The sequence below is a fragment of the Palaemon carinicauda genome, chromosome 2 (genome assembly GCF_036898095.1).
Source record: "Palaemon carinicauda isolate YSFRI2023 chromosome 2, ASM3689809v2, whole genome shotgun sequence".
Classification (NCBI taxonomy): domain Eukaryota; kingdom Metazoa; phylum Arthropoda; class Malacostraca; order Decapoda; family Palaemonidae; genus Palaemon; species Palaemon carinicauda.
The window spans coordinates 42,563,455-42,581,804 of NC_090726.1; the positions used below are offsets into that span (position 1 = coordinate 42,563,455).

Consider the following 18,350-nt stretch of genomic DNA (forward strand, 5'->3'; position numbering starts at 1 on the left):
CTGTGAGTTGGGACCTCGTGTTTGTATATCCGATTGTCAGTGAGTTGGGACCTTGTGTTTGTATCTGAATGTTTGTTATTTTCGTACCATCTGTACTATGCAGAACAACATTCTCAATTGTGTTACACTGAGAACGCTTATTGGCTAGGAAGGTAGAATCATAAACAATGTTGACTGCAGAAAATGTTAAATTTTAATAAATATTGATCATTTTATGTCACAAACTATTCTTTTCAGATTAATTCCAAATTTTGAGTGAAGACTGGGTGCCTCGTTAGCTTTAGAATACTGTATCATTAGCTTTAGGATACCGTATTGTTAGCTTTAGGATACCGTATCATTAGATTTAGGATACCGTATCGTTAGTTTTAGGATACTGTATCATTCTAGGATACCGTATCATTAGATTTATAATACCGTATCATTAGATTTAGGATACCGTATCGTTAGCTTTAGGATACCGTATAGCTTTAGAATACCGTATCGTTAGCTTTAGGATACCGTATCATTAGATTTAGGATACCGTATCGTTAGCTTTAGGATACCGTATAGCTTTAGAATACCGTATCGTTAGCTTTAGGATACCGTATCATTAGATTTAGGATACCGTATCGTTAGCTTTAGGATACCGTATCGTTAGCTTGAAGAATACCGTATCGTTAGCTTTAGGATACCGTATCATTAGATTTACGATACTGTATCATTAGATTTAGGATACCGTATCGTTAGCTTTAGGATACCGTATCGTTAGATTTAGGATACCGTATCATTAGCTTTAGAATACCGTATCGTTAGCTTTAGTATACCGTATCGTTAGATTTAGGACACGGTATAGTTAGCTTTAGGACACGGTATCGTTAGCTTTAGAATACCGTATCGTTAGCGATAGTAAACCGTATCGTTAGCTTTAGAATACCGTATGGTTAGCTTTAGAATACCATATGGTTAGCTTTAGGATACAGTATCGTTAGCTATAGAATACCATATCGTTAGCTTTAGGATACCGTATCGTTAGCTTTAGGACACAGTATTGTTAGCTTTAGAATACCGTATCGTTAGCAATAGTATACCGTATCGTTAGCTTTAGAATACCCTATCGTTAGCTTTAGGACACAGTATCGTTAGCTTTAGAATACCGTATGGTTAGCGATAGAATACCGTATCGTTAGCTTTAGAATACCGTATCGTTAGCTTTAGAATACCGTATCATTAGCTTTAGAATACCGTATCGTTAGCGATAGAATACCGTATCGTTAGCTTTAGAATACTGTATCATTAGCTTTAGAATACCGTATCGTTAGCGATAGAATACCGTATCGATAGCTTTAGAATACTGTATCGTTAGCTTTAGGATACGTATCGTTAGCTTTAGGACACAGTATCGTTAGCTTTAGAATACCGTATCGTTAGCTTTAGAATACCATATCGTTAGCAATAGTATACCGTATCGTTAGCTTTAGAATACCGTATCGTTAGCTTTAGGACACAGTATCGTTAGCTTTAGAATACCGTATGGTTAGTGATAGAATACCGTATCGTTAGCTTTACAATACCGTATCGTTAGCTTTACAATACCGTATCATTAGCGATAGAATACCGTATCGTTAGCTTTAGAATACCGTATCGTTAGCTTTAGTATACCGCATTGTTAGCTTTAGAATACCGCATCGTTAGCTGTAGGATACCGTATCGTTAGCTTTAGAATACCGTATCGTTAGCTTTAGGTTACGTATCGTTAGCTTTAGAATACAGTATCGTTAGCTTTAGAATACCGTATCGTTAGCTTTACCGTATCGTTAGGTTTAGGATACCGTCCTTTACAGGTTAGATTTAATCAGTAAATAGAAACTTTTGAAATTGATGAATTTCTTTGCTTAGTACCACGGTTAATTGTCACAATTAAAAATAGTGGTTGTTTTAGTATTTTGATTTACCAAAATATGTTGGAAATTTTATTTGCTATGGAAAGGTCTTTAATTATAGCCTGTTTAAATTTTTGGTTCCTGCTGTTGCATTTTCTTGCTTTTCTCTTTCCACCCAACTTTCAGTTTCATCCAAACATGATCAAAATCTCAATATTTTGTAACAGAAAACTATCTTTTCTTCCTATGTTCCGATGTTCCCACTTGATAAAATTTTCAATCATTCTTTTACCTTTCCGGTTTTCCTCGTTCACCTTGATATTTCACGTGTTCGTGAATCATTTTAAAACGTCAAATTGCCCTGTCGTAATTTTAAAATATCTATTACTGGGTGATAGGAGGATAGATGTGAGAGAGGCAAGAGAGCGTGCTAGAAATAGGAATGAATGGCGAGCGATTGTGACGCAGTTCCGGTAGGCCCTGCTGCTTCCTCCGATGCCTTAGATGACCGCAGAGGTAGCAGCAGTAGGGGATTCAGCATTATGAAGCTTCATCTGTGGTGGATAATGTGGTTGGGTGGGCTGTGGCACCCTAGCAGTACCAGCTGAACTCGGTTGAGTCCCTTGTTAGGTTGGGAGGAACGTAGAGAGTAGAGGTCCCCTTTTTGTTTTTGTTTCATTTGTTGATGTCGGCTACCCCCCAAAATTGGGGGAAGTGCCTTGGTATATGTATGTATGATGTATTACTTTTTCACCTCTTACATTAGTAGTCGATTGTAAATTTTGCCTGGATTTTTCTAAGTGCATTTATGATTTGTCTTTGTGAATTGACATGTTTTTAGTTTTCATATATTGTGATTAGATGACATATAAATCTCAACTGCATAGCACTTGAAGATATAGCAGCTTGGTATTTTAATCTCTTAATCTGTACCAGATTGCTTTCTAAAGATATGAATGTATCTATTTGTATATTGAAATAGTCTGTAGATTTATTGTACCATTTGTACATACATAACAACTATTTACTCATAGGATAATTGGATTTCTAGTATTTCTCTATATATGATGTATATAATGTACAATTGGACACAGGAATTGCTGGTACACCTAGCTCTGAGGAAAGGCACCCTTACTTGCAGCGAGTATACCAAATAAATGGTGGGCAGGGCAATAGACAAGGACTCGCCGAGCAGTAAGGATCTAACAGAGTACACTTCTTCGGAGCGAGGTGTACCAACAATCCCTGTATCCAGCTGTACGTGTTTCTTTTCTCTTGTACCTCTCGGAATCTGGAACCATTCCAGACTCCAAGAACTCTGTCGAAGCCAAAGAGGCCTTTTGTACATAAAGTCTTTAGAACTAGATAGTTGATTGCCATCCGTATCGTTGGTATGAATATACTCATGGAATGTAGGATTTCTTTTAACACATAGGCAGTATCCATCCAGAACTCGTCAGAGTAATTAAGAGTATGAATACGCTCGTATATAGCGAGTGAGGCCGTTTTTCTTAATTTTGAATTCTGCAGGTGATGTAGATGGTATCAATACTACAGGCAACGTCATGCGACGTGACTTTACTCTCTGCTACGTATGTTCCATTTGCTGGACATAACAGTTGTTGCTAATATACTGTATATGTATGTACAGTATACAAGGGAACTCCAAATTCAAACTATTGTTCTTTAGTCTTGGGTAGTGCCATAGCCTCTGTACCATGGTCTTCCATTGTCTTGGGTTAGAGTTCTCTTACTTTAGGGTACACTCGGGTTCACTATTCTCTTATTTCTCTTCCTCTTGTTTTGTTGAAGTTTTTTATAGTTTATAAAGGAAATATTTATTCTAATGTTATTTCCGTTCTTAAGATATTTTATTTATCCTTGTTTCCGTTCCTCAGTGGGCTATTTTCCTTGTTAGGGCCCCTGGGCTTATAGCATTCTGCTTTTCCAATTAGGGTTGTAACATAGAAAGTAGTAATGATAATAATTTGCATGTGTATATAAAGTATATGCACATACGTACATATTTACTTATTTATGAATATATGTATCCTCTTTCTTTAGGCCCATATTTTTACAAACTTTATTGCTGCCAATCAGAAATCTGCTTGAGAAACAGTTTGTTTCTTATCACTTCTTTGATTTTTAAGCATCTCAGGTTATGGCTCCACTTCTCACGGATTTCTTGTCCATACTGTATTCACTTTTTTTTTAAATGCGGTTTTCAAGTTCATTTTGTCCTGTGAAGCCTTCATCATATTTCTGTCTAAATATCTAAAAAAAAAAAAAATCAGAAATAATTTGGTTTGAACATTTTCTTAATTTGTTTTTGTTGCATTTCAGTCTTCGTACCTTGAATAGATTTACAAAACACTTAAAATTGTATGCCCTAAACCAGTTTATATGTTTTTCAATCATATTTCTGTAGAAGTATATGATCATGCTCAGTTTGTGGCTAGTTTCTCACACATAATTATGTAAACATAATAATAGTAATAATGAAACATATTTAGATAATTATGATACTTTATTAGTGACCAAAGTGGCAGACCAAAGGAGCAATCTAGTTGAATCGTTGGAACTTCAAAAGTTCAAACTTGCAATGCTTTGCTGTTGAACAGGCTGACATAAGTCTCTTTTTATAGTTTATAATTGAAATATCTAATTCAATGTTGTTACTGTTCATAAAATATTTTAGTTTAATTGTTCGTTACTTCTCTTGTAGTTTATTCATTACCTTAGCTCAATGGGCTATATTTCTGTTGGAGCCCTTGGAGCATCCTGCTTTTTCAACTAGGGTTGTAGTTTAGTAAGTAATAATAATAATAATAATAATAATAATAATAATAATAATAATAATGACGCGTGTAATATTCATATATTAGTATAGTATTATGAAATAAAAAGAGTGTATATACGTCTCGTCCATTGTTTACGCTTGTAAGATAATCAAGACCAGAATCATCGAGGCTACCGTTTATGTTTTTTAAATCGGCTGATTAAGGCAAGCTTCCTAACGATTTTTCTTTCCCTTACTTGAACTATAATTGGCCACCATTTGAGAGGTGGCCAGTCACACTGTTGGCAAAGCATGTTAAAGATTTTTGGTGCATAAAGTCACCGCCGTTTTTGGTGCATATAGTAATACAGGAGTTGTAGCAATGAGTAAAGTCACCTTGCATGATTCTGCCTTTAGTGGAACCGTTGCCTTAAACGTGGGCATAATTGTAACCAATGGTTTCAAGATCTCATTTTTATGTAAATGCTAATATAAACTGATCTTATTGATCATACTAGTATAGTACACAGATGTATTTATATGAAGAAATAAAAACATTAAATTGGGTTTTCTTTTATATACTTTTTCTCTTACTTATCAAAATAAATGTTACTATATGTGAATCAATTACTGTATATTTCTTCAATGTATAAATATGAAAAAAAATGAATTGGAAAATATGGGGAAACTCTCGGCTCAGGCCACCCTCCGATAAATCAGAAAAAAAGGTATAAAACAAAGTTATATCATGAAGGGTTGATCTATGCAAGTCTAAAGGCCCGTCCACACGGAGGGCAAATGCAGGGCGGGCACTCTGATTTGCCCGTAATTCTTTGAAACTGTTACCAGATCAAACAGTCCAAGGCAGTCAGCAGGCACATGCAAGTGAATGTATGACATGGACCTGACACTGGGCAGAGTGCAGTCATAGTTGTGTTTGACAATATTCAGGTGCCTATTCAGTGCTTTAACAACGGCACTTTGATTGTTTGCCCGTCGTGTCCTTGTCTATGACGTCATCCATGCTCATGATCGTCCCCCATACAACAAAATTGGTAACAGTGTCTGCTGCCCATGCATTTGCCTCTCGTTTAGAAGGGCCTTGAAACATCATTGGGGCTGCAAACCCTGGCATGAACAAATAGGCCAAAGAAATGACAGCTACTAACAAAACACATCTCCAGAAGAATGGCCAAAAACTGCCTTTTAAGAAAGATACTAATTTCGCTCAAAGTTTAATGCAATGTTAAAGGTCTAGTTAGACATTATTTAAAAGTACTTATCAGTATTTTTCAACTTTGCATTACTAGATCTGTCTCGGAAAATAACTTAAGTCTTTGTAAATTAAATGTTTTCCAATCTGCCACCATCCTTTATCAAGAAATTTAACTACTTAAACATGCTATTTTGTATACGAAATTTTTTAAGGAATCATACTATAAGTTTCATTTATTTTAGATTTCCAGCCAGATTAATCTACCAAGGGATAATCCCAGTGCGAGCTGGAGACAGGCGTTGAAGCATGGTAACAAGGTAAGCGAGTGGCTTAGTACTGCCTTCTTGCCTAGCAGTAACTCGTAATTTTTTCCTTTTGGTAACAGTTACAGGTAATTTTTCCTTTGGTAACACTTACAAGTACTTTAAAGGGCGTTTGAATTGGTATCTAGGAAATATACAAATTTAAACTTTGCCTTTCATATCTATGAAAATACAAACGCTTGTCTTCTATGTACAAGATTCGTTCCTCGTTGGGAGGGTGACTGGCACTGTCCAAAAATTGAGGAACAAGTTAAGTTTTGAACCTCTGCTATGCTCCAATAGTCTGAGTCTACTACTGAAGACTGAAAGGACAGTAAAACACCCAACTAGAAATGTCGAGTCCTGATTGTGAAAATGAGTATGAGAGATGATCCCTGTAATTACAATTATGGCCTGGGGATAACTCGATAACCTAACATGGTGAAAGGGTTTGCGTATCGTCATTAACAGCAAAGCTGTACTAGTTAGAACCACTCATACTAGATTGGTTTGCTGTGAGCGATCACAGAATAAAGTCCCGTCATCACAAATCCGAAATGGCCAGCATGGTGATGAAAATGGCCAAACCCCATACATGAATAAGAACATGTCTGAGGCCTTTGTCCTGCTGTCGACTAGAAATGGCTAAATTTGTTGTTGTTAGGATGCAGAGCTTGGTGCCAGAAATTGATTCATAAAGTTGAACTATACCCAACAAAGTTCAGGGGGATCCTATCTTTCTCATTAGAGGCCTGAAAATAAAGGTTGATAAGCAATGTAGCCATCATCCGTGTAGGCAAGAACTGTGCTATGCATCTGTCCCCTCTCCCTTGTAAAAGATATGATGGAGACAACAGATTATGGCTCATTTTTTCTTTGTCTACGCATACACAATAGTCTGGCCTATTCTTTTCACATTCTCCTGTCCTCATCCACCTGACAACACAGATTACTAAACAATTCTTCTTTGATCAAGGGGTTAAGTACCGCACTGTAATTGTTCAGTGGCTACTTCCCTCTTGGTAAGGGTAGAGTAAGCAGCTCTTCTAGGAGAAGGAGACTCCAAAATCAAACCATTGTTCTTTAGTCTTGGATAGTGCTATAGTCCCTGTACCATGGTCTTCCGCTGACTTGGTGTGAGTTCTCTTGCTTGAAGGTTCAAAACTACATGGGAATGCTAAACAATTATTTGAACAATGACCGAGTTGAGGGGAGCGCAAGTCCAAGGACCTATAGCCATCTAACTGTAAAAATAAAAAAAGCATGTTTACCAGAACATCTTTACTCATTACCTTTAGCTGAAGTGCTACCTGAACTTTGTTTAGTGTAACTCCAAATCCTATGAGCAAAGGAGTGAGCAGAATTTGAACTCTTTTCTTTTGCAAAAATCTGATTATTTTGCTTAAAAAAAAAATGGATTTAGGAGAGGTACCAAGCTCACTTTCTATTTGAATGTTGTGTAATAGTTGAAGCGAGTGTTGTTGTAACCTGAGTGTGGCAGCAGGGAGAGAATATAGGGAGAAAGTTCCCATTGTTCCATGGTGAATTCCTCAAAGGTAATAGGGTGGAGATGCCGTGAAACTGAATGCTATTACCAATTGCACAAGAATTAGGAAGAGGTAATTGTTGAAAGGCAGAACAAAAGAAACCGTGACAGATTGTCTACTCTTTCTGTAGAGTAAATATAGCCTAGAGAACAAGACTAGAAAAAAATTTCTCATTTCTACCAGAATAAATGGAAAGAAGGTAGTCCACCCTCGCTTTTTGTGGGTTTATTCTTTGCAATTTCGCGACACAGAACCGTATAACATATTAAATGAAAAATCACATTCTCAGGTTGGCGAGAAGTACTCTCGCGGCGGAACGATTTCAAACAGCCTGCGCTCCTTTGCGCCACTTACCTTTCCGCACAGCACAACATCCCATCTCACGCTGACTCGGCCTTTCTTGCATTGTTTCTACGCGTGTACATCTCCCGCTTCGGTCCTTTCTGAGCAGAATCTCTTTTTCATGTAAAAAAGTGATGTATTTGTATACTCTACAGTGGTACATACTCCTGTAGAGTGTTTATATTTACTGGGTAATGTACTGTAGATGTGTTATTCTCTACAGTACTGCGCAAGAGATGACGCATCGGGAGTTGCGTCATGATTGAAGACTGCTGCGTACGATTAAGTATGAAAATGGTTTGTGGTCGTTGTACAAAATATGTACACTTAGTTAATCTTAAATGCAGTATCATTGCATATATATTGTACAGTAATGTATAGTATTGTTTATCAACTATACTGTACGTAAACTACATGTACATGTACTGTACTCTACAATATGTAAATGTAGGCTACGTGTGCTGTGAATTGTCAAACAGTGCGAGTCCTCCAAATGAAAACAGCAAACACTTATAGTTAAGCAGTACTATACTTATATTACAATAATATACACTGCTGTATCAGCGAGTGTTATATTAGATAGGAACAACGGTGTTTAGTTGTTAGAAGCGTCTCGATGACTACTGTAGTGTTACTGTATATACTGTACTATACTGCAGCCTTACCATGTCCAGGACTAGCGTACATATGTACAGTACACTTACAGAAATTACCTCAATTAATTACAAAATACTTGTATTGTGATGGAAACCAAGTAAAAACAATATTAGCCAGTACTTAATTTATTTTTTCTTTTTTTCTGGCTTACTTAATCGACTTGGGAGTTAACCCATATAAATGACTGAAGTTTGTACCTGCGTAGGAATAAACGAAGGAAATCCAGGTTTGTTTTTTCCGTAGAAACAAACATTTTTTTCGGTTTTGTTAATGTTGTATTCAATCTCTTGACTTATGGGCAATAAATCATGAGAGCCATAAGTAACTGTGTTAAATAGTTTCCTAATCTCTCACATGACAACACCCCTACAGGACTTTTTACATTAACAACAGCCACAACCCTAATATGGATTTAATCATCCAATTTGTTATTGGTTTCATCATTCAATATACACTGTCTATTACTTGATTGTTCTTAAGCCTCCGGAAATCGCTCATTTGCGACGTCGTCATAACTCAAAAATAGCTATTTTTCCGGAGAGCCATTTTAATCAATTAAAACACTCTCATATTAATGTATGTTATTAGGATTCTTAGCGCCTCTTGCGATCAATTTTTTAGCTACAATTATGACACTTTTTACCAAAAAAATCAGCATTTGAAGATGAATACAGTATGTCTATATGGATAACTCAAAAAAAATTTTTTTTGAGTTATGACGTTGCAAGCGAGCAAAATCTCATCCTTCTCAAAGAGCAACTGATGATGGTGCTATACTATTTGGCATGTATGTAGGACAGGTCTGCTGGTATTCGTAAATAATCTTGACTTCTCAAGCATAAGGGTCAACTCTACAGTATTCTAGAAACATTTTTCCACCTATGACCAGACTGTGGAATGATCCTCTTATCTGGCAATTGAATTGGTGGAACTTTTGAAATTCAAACTTGTTGCAAATGCCTTTGTTGAACAGTTTGGACATGTCTATTTTCATAGTTCATATATAATAACGATGTTATTGATGAGTTTTAAAATATATTTTACATTTTTTCATTCATTACTTCTCATATTTTAATCATTTACTTACTCACTGGGCTACCTCCCTTGTTTAAGTCTTTGAGCTATGTATAGCATCCTGCTTAGCCAACTATACCAGCCGCCCGTTGAGATACTACCACTAGAGACTTATGGGGTCCTTTGACTGGCCAGACAGTACTACATTGGATACTTCTCTCTGGTTACGGTTCTTTCCCTTTGCTTACACAGACACCGAATAGTCTGGCCTATTCTTTACACATTCTCCTCTGTCCTCATACACTTGACAACACTGAGATTACCAAACAATTCTTCTTCACCCAAGGGGTTAACTATTGCAATGTAATTGTTCAGTGGCTACTTTCCTCTTGGTAAGGGTAGAAGAGACACTTTAGCTATGGTAAGCAGCTCTAATAGGAGGACACTCCAAAATCAAACCATTGTTCTCTTATCTTGGGTTGTGCCATAGCCTCTGTACCATGGTCTTCCACTATCTTTGGTTAGAGTTCTCTTGGTTGAGGGTACACTCGGGCACACTTTTCTATCTATTTTCTCTTCCTCTTGTTTTGCTAAAGTTTTTATAGTTTATATAGGAAATATTTCTTAAAATATTTTATTTTTCCCTGTTTCCTTTCCTCACTGGGCTATTTTCCCTGTTGGGGCCCCTGGGCTTATAGCATCCTGCTTTTCCAACTAGGGTTGTAGCTTAGCATTTAATAATAATAATAATAATAATAGAGACTGACCTATATACATATGATTAGCACCCAAGCTAGGTTTAGAGAAGGCCAGGCAATCCTTAGCTCACAAGGATGGTGAGGTTAAAAAACTATTACACAAAACAAACGATTTTGAGCGGGATTCAACCTCCAGTCTGGCAAGCATCAGGCAGAGATGTTACCAATAAGCCATAATAATAATTATTACTCACACTACAAATTACACAAAAAAAGATAACACAAACACAAATACACACAACATTTTATATTTGCAGTCTACACATTACAAAAATTACTTAAAAATAGCAGTTTCAGTAAACATCTACTAATACAGCTTTCAAACTTAAAGCCTTTATGTGAACTTAGATTAAAATTGAGCTTAATAATGGAATTCCTATAAATTCACCACCATGCATACAAAACCTCGCCTTGGAAGAAGCATCGAGCCACTTGCACAAATTCAATTTCCCTTTGTAGGAACACCTTTCTGCAAAACTATGATAGTTATCAATATACTTCAAAACATTAAAATTTTCTTTTCTCCTTAGATTATTTATACATGAATTTCCTGACGAGGACCTTAAAATTATAAATTATATAAAAGAAAAAAAAAGGCCTACACGAAATGCAGTTTTCTTCCTAACATAGTATGGCATCCTGAACTTTCAAAAGCTCGAATTATACCCTGTTTCAAACGTGCAAATTTGGGGAGGTTCGTTACGCCACCACAAGGCACCAATTTTCTTTGTTTATAGCTAGAGTAGGTATGTGTGTAACTAACCTCATATATAGCCTCTTCAATTAGGAACAGCATGGCATTAGAAAGTGTGATAACTTGTAAATATATACTTTCCCATAAAGAAACTATTATAAATTTAACATTTCCCTCACTATTATACTTCAGGAATAACCAACAGCATTATCCTCTGTCCAGAGTAAGTACAGTATCAAAGACAAACAAGTGTCTAAAAAAAACATGCTGGTAAAAAATAGTAATCCACCAAAATAGCAATGAGAATATTCATAAGTGTAGGTTATGAAAAAGCTTTCATTAAAATGTTAACGATGGAAAATACCAAATCGTTCTTTTCAGAGCTCTTATGTAACAAAATTAAAATACTTATTAAAAGTATGTCATATTTTCAGAGCTGTATATGCAACAATTCTTTCCGTTGGACCCCCTTAACCAATTCGATAAATCCACTCTCCCTACCAACAAAAAATACCTATGAAATTAACAAGTACAGTTAGAGCAACATATTTACATTGGATTTAAATATACTAAAAAGATAAATTTTTTAATTTCCATAACCAGTATTATCAAAAAGAAAATAAATGAAAAGGGGCCTATACCTAAAGCCCTGTCCACACAATCGAGCATACTCAACATGCAACCAGTGATACCAGACAATATTAGGTAGTGAGAATGAGGGCTGATGACGTCAGAAGCCGGAAAACCACAGGCAGGGATCTGGCAACAAACAGTGAGGCCAGATCCCTGTCTGTGGTTTTCCCGCTTCTGACGTCATCAACTCTCATTCTCACTACCTATTGAAGCCTGGTATCACTGTTTGCCCGTCAAGCATGCTTGATTGTGTGGACAGGGCTTAAGACCTTCAAGAATCCAGTACAAAAATTTGTTTGAAAATTCTCCACAAAATAATGACTTTCTCACCATAACAGACCTAGCATTCAATGCATCAGGAACATATTTTTCACAACCTGTAAGTCTGTGAATAATTAACATTTTCTTTCTTGCAGTGGCATCATTCCCCTATCATGAAATAAAAACGAAGTTACCAAAGATAATCATGTTTTCAACCATAACTTTGACACTGGTAAATTTGAATCCAACACAAGTGAGAGGTTGATGATTCTCCTTCCAGACTAATCTTTTGAGTTCTTTTGATACAGAGAGAAATGAGACTTGTGTAAATTAGAACGAACAGTTTATATTTAACACGACCAGATGTAACAGAGCATAGCTGAAGAACAGGGTCCATTGGGAACTCGAGAAGAAAGCTCATTTCATATATACCGAAGGTCCTCAACTTAAAAAACATTTGGATACAAACAGAAATCCAACTGAAATACATTTCAAGTATCGCATTAAAAGTTCATAATGAAATACATTACTGTAATTAAAAAAATTTATAACTTGATACAGTAAACAAGACGACATTTGCAATATGAAACGAGACTTTGACGACTTTTTCAGCTGAAAATCGTACGCGTGCGAGTTAGGTGAAGCCTACCCTAAGCTGAAATGTAACAAAATTAGACTTAAAAACAGCTTCTTGAAACTTTTTAAGTTTGTAACTTTGAGGACTTTCTGTATCCCCAAAATGAGAAAATACAAAGTAAAAACAAAAGATGAGGGTTTAAAAGGTTAAAGTTGACTGGTTTCAGTTCCGGTTCCATCAGAATAGATGCTCACCAGAACGTCAGCCGGGCAAGCCCAACCCCCCACTGTGGTGCCCTACCACAGCAGCTTAAACTCACGGTCCTGGGCGGGGATCGATCTCTTGCCATGCGAAATGCTAGGCAAACACGTTACCACTGTACTAGCCAGGAGGTTTAACGTAGCATTTACATTAATCCCACGTTGAAAATCTTAGAACTCGACGATCCCTCTACACAAATTAATCCAAATACTTTAGAATTAAATAAAATTTAATGATTACAATTACATTAATAACACGAGATCCGCATGGCTACATAATATAAAATTAAAAATCATTACCAAAGCAATTTTATTGTTAAAATGCGCTATTTAATTATAGTAATACCTTCGGACTTTCTTCATAATACATGTTAGACTAAAAATGTCTTAATTAGTTGACCATATTACTCTTAATAAACAATTACATTGTACAATATATTTGATTCCTTTAAATAAGGGAATTTTTCACATTTACATTGTAATTTGAGCTAATTTGAATTCTAGTATATTTAAGGTAAAAAGATAGTCTATGTGACTAATTAAATATTTGAATACTATACTGTTTAACTGAGACAATTGAAATTCAATCTGATTAAATTAACATTTATTTGATAATCATGGAAGTTGTTAATATAACTTTTGATGCCAAACACTTAGAAAGGAACTTTTTATTCGTGTTGGTCCAGTGAATACTTAACAGCGAATGTACAGTACACGACTCGTGCTAAAATAACAACTTATCAATCATCACCTCCATTGTCGATTTACTGTACTTCAATGTTTGGTTACTTCTAGCGTACAGGAGGTCCCCAACGTACAAACGTTCAACTTACAAAAGTTCGACTACCAAACATTCAGATGCACAAATCTAACTGAAAGTGACAGATAAGATAATGAAATACTGTTATAAACCATTATTATATCATTTAACCCTTTTACCTCCAGGCTATTTGGAACTTTCCAACCCTTAACCCCCAGGGGTTAATTTTTTCCAAGCACATTTTGTAGCATATTTTTTTTTTAAATTGCTCTAACAGCCTTAATTTTTGTCATAGAGAGGTCAGGTTGGTCTCATTCTCTTGGAAAATGCCTGAAGTTTCTCAAAAAATTATCAAAAATATGCAAAAAAAAAAATTTAAATAGCATTTTTTTGCAAGGACGTACCGGTACGTCCATGGGGGTAAAGGGATGAGTTTTGTGAAACGTACCAGTACATCCTTTGGGGATAAAAGGGTTAATACAGTAAGAAAAACGACATTTGTGATAAACTGACATCTATTTCATATGAAACACAACTATTTGTTGACTTTTTTTAGCTGGAAATCATAAGCATTAAAGGTTTTTAAAGGTTTAAAGGTCGCTCATGAATGGCAGAGGCAAGGGACAGTGACATTGCCCTAGCAATCAGGACAATGCCCTAGAGATTGATCATATATTATATGATCAGCGCCCAAGCCTCCTCTCCACCCAAGATGGGACCAGGGAGGGCCAGGCAGTGGCTGCTGATGACTCAGCAGATAGACCTATAGGCTCCCCCAAACCCCCCAACCTTAGCTCACAAGGATGGTAAGGTTGCAGACACTAATGGCACTAACGAGTCTGAGCGGGACTCGAACCCCCGACTGAATCTAACAAAATTCGACTTGCAGCCAGTTTCTTGGACCCAGTTATGTTTGTAAGTTGAGAACCTTCTGTGTATAATTATTTGACATTTACTGCAGCTAATACTCCAACCTACAACTGCTATTCTGGTTAAGATACATTGTTCTCTGTAATAAAAATATATTGCATAGCTATTATCTCTGCTGATACAAAAGTAGTTTTACTGTAATACATGGACATGTTATTGTGACGGCAGCTTACTGCCACAAGGATTAAATGTTTCGACCTGAATGTTAGTTTATGACAGGATAATGCGATATATGCACTAACAGGACTTGTAATGAAATATGACAGGTAGTTTTTTTTTACGGTTTCAGTAATTTGCTCCAGATTCCTAGGTTAAATTGTTCACATTATACAGGAAAACGCCAGATTCCTACGGTAAATCGTTCACATTATACACGATACCAAGGGTAAACCATTCATATTATACAGGAAAAGACCAGATTCCTAGGGTGAATCGTTCACATTATACACGATTCCAAGGGTAAACCATTCATATTATACAGGAAAATGCCAGATTCCTATGGTAATTGTTCACATTATACTGTACAGTAAAACTCCAGATTTCTAGGGTAAATCATTCACATTATACAGGAAAACTCCAGATTCCTAAGGCATATCCATCATATTATACAGGAAAACTCCTCTATTACCTTACAAACACCATTGCCTCTATCTTTCAAAATTAATATTTTAAATATAACAAAGCAATTCTGACAAAGCGTGCATTTCCTATGTTGCCTGGTGCATGAAAATTAAAGATTATGCTCACTATAATGGGTTATCATCCCACGATCACTTACATTGCGATGCCGTGTCCACACAGTTGAGCAGTGCCTGCAGACACGAAGGCTTTCCCTGTGATAAGACACACTCGGCAGGCATAACCAGAAATTGCCTGTGTTCGCAGTTAACGGTGACATAAACAATGCCCCTTGTTTGGACTTGGGATGTGGAACAACGACACTGCCCCACACAAAAGCTGTCTTACGGCTCGCCAGTTTTCGGGCGAGTGAACCTAACGACAGTAGTCTAAAAGTTAAGAACATTTTGTCTTATTACCTCACATAGTGTTTTGCTGCTGATGAAGGACGATGTTTGTATATCAAATATGGGCAGCTCTGATATTTTATTGAACTCTAGAATACATTACCCAACATTGTTATTCAACAAACACGAATGCTTATGGAATGTTAGAAGTGATGCTTATTGGAATGGAGACTGACTGACATACTACAGCACCAAAAGAAACTGCTGATACGATTAGAAATAAGGTCAAAGTATCGTCAAGTATTTATAAAAATAAAATGAACAATTTCGGACACTAACACCGCAAGGAAAAAAAATACAGTAGGCATATGGAAAGTTCCAATTAGTCGGGAAGTGGGATACAATATCTACTGTATACCCCAAAGTTGTGGTGTTCAATAAACATATGCCCCTGGTAAAGGAAGGAACGTCCTAGTGGTAAGTGGTAACTGACGCACCAGTCTCTTTGTCCCTTCAGTTTTGCGTTACTGATCAGACTTTCTCCTTGTTTGCTTATTACTGCACCTTAGGATGTCTTCCCCTGGTTTACTTAGCAATTACTGCAAGGAGTCTGCGCAAGAATTGTTTCTTGAAGTTTATTATCTGTACTCACTTGGTGTATCGTGTCAACTTCCATCCTCATTAAACTGAGGAATATAAATTCAATTTCATCTTTTACTTCACGAAAGTGTCACGGAACTTCCAAATATGATACGTTGTTCCAGCCACTTCGCATTCCACTTATTTTTCTGAAGATTAATTTCGTCTTCATACCTGCACCAATTAGTTTGGTAAAGATCGTCCTCATACCTGCACCAATTAGTTTGGTGAAGAGTGTGATCATTGTTACAAGTACTACACTGGCCCAATAGGTCGCTTCCTCTACTCGCTGCCATCTGACTACCTAAAACCCCATAACACGCCTTCCCGACAACTCTGCTGTTTGGACAGTCTGCAGACAGAGCTCAACCATGTGGCAGTGGCATTAGAGTATGCACAGAAGAAAAGAATACTTTGCATGTAATACATTATTTTAAATTTAATCTTCATTTACTCTTCTTCTCCAGTGTGCCTCACTCACCTACATCTTATGCCAAACATAACACAAACGTAAACTTATAACCAAACATCTGACTCGACATTTATTTCAAAACTATGATTGGTTCGCATTCCCTATAATCACGAACTGAATCAAAAGGGATGTTTAACTATCCGTGGTTCAAGTGAATAGGACATACAGTACAGTATTCCAACACAATGTATAACAAATTCAATACAAAATCTTTGAAAATTAATGTCATAATTCTATGTTTTACTTTTCTAAGCATAGCTGTAAGGTTCAACATTCCATGAAGCCTGACATTTAAAAGTCCTCGATTAAATGTCCCCGATCATACATTTCACTGATGCTGTGAAATGATCTATAGAAATGACTTGCTTCATCTTTTCATGACTTGTGGCTGTTACGTCAGCTTCCTCGGTTCCAATTTAACATTTTCAAATCTCTCACATTATGAAATGAATACTTATTGTAATTGTGGGTTTTTAGCAAAGTTGCTTCTAAGATTTGCGAGAGCAATTCTCGGGTAGCTGACAGTTTCAAGTATTTGTGATAAGTTGTGCAATATTGACTGTAAGCATATTGCTGGTGACTGCTGTTTTTAAAGAAACTATTTTTACATACGATAGAAACGTGAATTTGCAATATTGCTACAAACCTTAAGCTATTAAAAAACAACAGCTTTATGTTCGATGGCATGTTTATTGTCCTCAATAGGCCTGTGTAACTTTTTATTACATAAGTTGCAGGACACAAACAGATGTACAGCCTGCAAAATGCCTACTTAAGATGAATTTTTACTTAGAGTAACTGCTATGTTTACGTTTAATTACTCTTGACATAAATCTGTTAGCTCTTAACTGGCAATGAAAGTACTGTAAATTATTTTAATTGAAAAATGCCTCTGATAGAACAGCTCTTAAGATGGTAGGCTACTTCCTGTATCTTTTACTGCATTTTGAAAATTAACCGGTTGCTGTATACACTTCCAACTGATTTACAGGTTTCTGTATACACTTCCAACTGATTTACAGGTGGCTGTATACACTTCCAACTGATTAAAAGGTTGCTGTATACACTTCCAACTGATTAAAAGGTTGCTGTATACACTTCCAACTGATTTACAGGTTGTTGTATACACTTCCAACTGATTTACAGGTGGATGCATGCACTTCCAACTGATTTGTTTTACCTTCATTTAAAATTAGAGCTAATCTATTAAATGAAATTACAGGACAGTTTTATAAATTTTTACCAGTGAACTTTACAGATGCAACACAAGCATAATTATATCAAGATGATAAAACTTCCCAGGCTATATGACCATTATACATTTTTATATTTTCACGTAGTACGTACTTCTGTTTCCATCTGATTTCTTTATAAAGCTATTTCTGGAAACGCACAGATGAGGCTAATGTACAAATGCCATTACACCGATATCATGATGCATATTTCTTAAAGTTCTGTACATATGTTGCAAATTCACGCAAGTCTCTTGTATCGTACGTTTAATACTATTAGATAAATGTATCTCCAAATAATCTCCAAATCTTTCTACACTTTCTCACCTCCATCCAAGAGCACCTGTCTATAACTTTCCTCTGTATAAACATATTACAATGAAATGAACAAAGAATCAACAAGGAACCTATGATTGCCTTAACCTAGTGTATTTTGCTTACAAGTACTGA

The 18,350-nt window shown here is 36.2% G+C and overlaps 1 long non-coding RNA gene across 1 annotated transcript; it reads left to right on the top strand.

Moving 5' to 3' along the window:
* The first annotated feature begins 12,191 nt into the window (after positions 1 to 12,191).
* On the top strand, positions 12,192 to 13,187 carry LOC137624267 (uncharacterized). Its single transcript, XR_011040704.1, has 2 exons — positions 12,192 to 12,838; positions 13,035 to 13,187. It is a non-coding gene; the product is annotated as an uncharacterized lncRNA (long non-coding RNA).
* Positions 13,188 to 18,350: the final 5,163 nt, after the last annotated feature.